General features: G+C 48.0%; 1 non-coding gene across 1 annotated transcript; it reads left to right on the plus strand.

Moving 5' to 3' along the window:
- The first annotated feature begins 1,203 nt into the window (after window positions 1-1,203).
- On the plus strand, window positions 1,204-1,285 carry trnas-gcu (transfer RNA serine (anticodon GCU)). The gene has a single exon. It is a non-coding gene; the product is annotated as a tRNA-Ser (tRNA).
- The last annotated feature ends 1,910 nt before the right edge of the window (window positions 1,286-3,195 follow it).

A 3,195-nucleotide genomic window follows, 5' to 3' on the forward strand; every position in this document is an offset into this window, starting at 1 on the left:
ATTTGATTTACTCAGCATGCCTCCCACTTTAAAGGTGAAAACTGTTGTTTTATTGTGACACAAACAATAATTAAGATGAAAAAACAAACATCGAGAGGAGAGGCACATGATCTGCTTTGGTTTCTACGTTAGATTGATAAATGACATGATAATATTTAGGATTGTGATATTTAAATGACAATGGTTTTCACCCACCACATTTATCAATGCCCAATCATTGTTACGCTGTGATTGGCAAGATACAAACGTTTCATGAATCACATGTGAACCCTGTCATATGATAATTTCTGCACTTTGATCTGCGCTGGTTTCTACATTAGATCCATAAATGAAGCATCTAATGTCATCCTTGTTAGTATAGTGGACAGGATCTCTGCCTATCACGTGAAAGACTGGGGTTTGATTCCCTGAAGTGAAAAGGAAAACTGAGAGTTCATTGCTGCCGGTGGGGAATAAACCCAGCAGTGCTGCGGGAATAACCGCTGTGTCAGAGTCGCTGCTGGATCCTGATCTCGCCGCTGCTACAAATGAGCGTTTTGTGGGGATTTCCAAACATTTAAACACAAACACCTTTCAATTATCGCGAGGTGGGCGGGGACTTCATGAATATTCATGAGGAAAGTGCCGCCTGATTGGCCGGTGAAGTCTTTCTGTTCCACCGCGTTGCTTTATGAGGAAGCGGTTTTGTTTGGTTCCGAACCCATCAGTCCGAGTCCAATAATTATTCTACCATCAGGAAAAGCAGCACAGAATTTACTGTGATTGGTTTCAAATGCATTTTGTTGTGTTTCGTGGATTATTATCCATGAATAAAGTTGCTTTTCTTCAAAAGGAGTGAAATAAAAGATTTGTACAAAACACAGGTTTATGGCCCAAACCAGCATTATGTAATAATTCATTTACTGTGTTTTGATCCAATCCTATAATTAGCCTCTGATCAGGAAAAGGAGCACAAAATTTACTGTGATTGGTTTCAAATGATTATAATTTCATTTTCAGTCAGACTTCAGATGAGCATTTTAGACGGATTTATTTGTGAATATATAGTTTTCACATTTTCATAACAGGCTTATTAAATAAATATACAGCAATAATGTTCCAACAAATATTTTAATGAGTCTGAGTTTTGACTTTGACAGAGTTACTAACACACCAAAGATCATTGCATCAGACAAAATAAATAAACACACACATATTAATGTGGGCGAGGTGGCCGAGAGGTTAAGGCAATGGACTGCTAATCCATTGTGCTCTGCATGCGTGGGTTTGAGTCCCACCCTCGTCGCATGCCTGTTCTTTTGCATGTTCTCCCCGTGTCTGTGTGGGTTTCCTCCGGGTGCTCTGGTTTCCCCAACAATCCAAAGACATGCAGTTAGGTTGACGTGGGGCGGGCTTGTGCTGAGTTGCCCTTGAGCAAGGTTCCGAACCCCTGGGCGCTCTGGGCTGCTCACTGGGTGTGTGCATGTGTTCACTGCTTCAGATGGGTTAAATGCAGAGGATGAATTTCACTGTGCTTGAAGTGTGCATGTGACGAATAAAGGTTTAAAAATAAATATTAACATAGAGTATATAAAATGCAATTTTAACAAACAAACAAAGGTTTAGGAAAAATGTAAACACCTGTACCTGAATTCATGACACCTTTTCTAGTTATCTGTCCAAAGATCTGTACTATTAATTCAGATTTATTCCCTTTGCCTCGTCTCGTCTTCTTCCGCTTATCCAGGACCGGGTCGCGGAGGCAGCAGTCTAAGCATGGAAGCCCAAACTTCCCTTTCCCCAGACACCTCGGCCAGCTCCTCGGGAAGAACACCGAGGCGTTCCCAGGCCAGCCGAGAGACATAGTCCCTCCAGCGTGTCCTGGGTCTTCCCCGGGGCCTCCTCCCGGGGGGACATGCCTGGAACACCTCCCCAGGGAGGCGTCCAGGAGGCATCCGAAAAAGATGCCCGAGCCACCTCAGCTGGTTCCTCTCGATGTGGAGGAGCAGCGGCTCTACTCCGAGCTCCTCCCGAGTGACTGTGCTTCTCACCCTATCTCTAAGGGAGCGCCCAGCCACCCTGCGAAGGAAACTCATTTCAGCCGCTTGTATCCGCGATCTTGTTCTTTCTGTCATTACCCAAAGCTCATGACCATAGGTGAGAGTCGGAACGTAGATCGACCGGTAAATTGAGAGCTTCGCCTTTTGGCTCAGCTCCTTCTTCACCACGACGGACCGGTAAAGCGACCGCATCACTGCGGAGGCTGCACCGATCCGCCTGTCGATCTCACGCTCCATCCTTCCCTCACTCGTGAACAAGATCCCGAGATACTTAAACTCCTCCACTTGAGGCAGGACTTCTCCACCAACCTGGAGAGGGCAAGCCACCCTTTTCCGGTCGAGAACCATGGCCTCGGACTTGGAGGTGCTGATTCTCATCCCAGCCGCTTCACACTCGACTGCAAACCGCCCCAGTGCATGCTGAAGGTCCTGGTTTGAAGAAGCCAACAGGACAACATCATCCGCAAAAAGCAGAGATGAAATCCTGTGGTTCCCAAACAGGATTCCTTCCGGCCCCTGGCTGCGCCTAGAAATTCTGTCCATAAAAATTATGAACAGAACCGGTGACAAAGGGCAGCCCTGACGGAGTCCAACATGCACTGGGAACAGGTCTGACTTACTGCCGGCAATGCGAACCAGACTCCTGCTCCGTTCGTACAGGGACCGGACAGCCCTTAGCAAAGAGCCCCGAACCCCATACTCCCGAAGCACCCCCCACAGAATACCACGGGGGACACGGTCGAATGCCTTCTCCAGATCCACAAAGCACATGTGGACTGGTTGGGCAAACTCCCATGAACCCTCGAGCACCCTATGAAGGGTATAGAGCTGGTCCAGTGTTCCGCGACCAGGACGAAAACCGCATTGTTCCTCCTGGATCCGAGGTTCGACTATCGGTCGAATTCTCCTCTCCAGTACCCTGGAGTAAACTTTCCCTGGGAGGCTGAGAAGTGTGATTCCCCTATAATTGGAGCACACTCTCCGGTCCCCTTTCTTAAAAAGAGGGACCACCACCCCAGTCTGCCACTCCAGAGGCACTGTCCCCGACCGCCACGCGATGTTGCAGAGGCGTGTCAACCAAGACAGCCCCACAACATCCAGAGACTTGAGATACTCAGGGCGGATCTCATCCACCCCCGGTGCCTTGCCACCGAGG

Source organism: Neoarius graeffei, chromosome 19 (genome assembly GCF_027579695.1).
Source record: "Neoarius graeffei isolate fNeoGra1 chromosome 19, fNeoGra1.pri, whole genome shotgun sequence".
Lineage (NCBI taxonomy): Eukaryota > Metazoa > Chordata > Actinopteri > Siluriformes > Ariidae > Neoarius > Neoarius graeffei.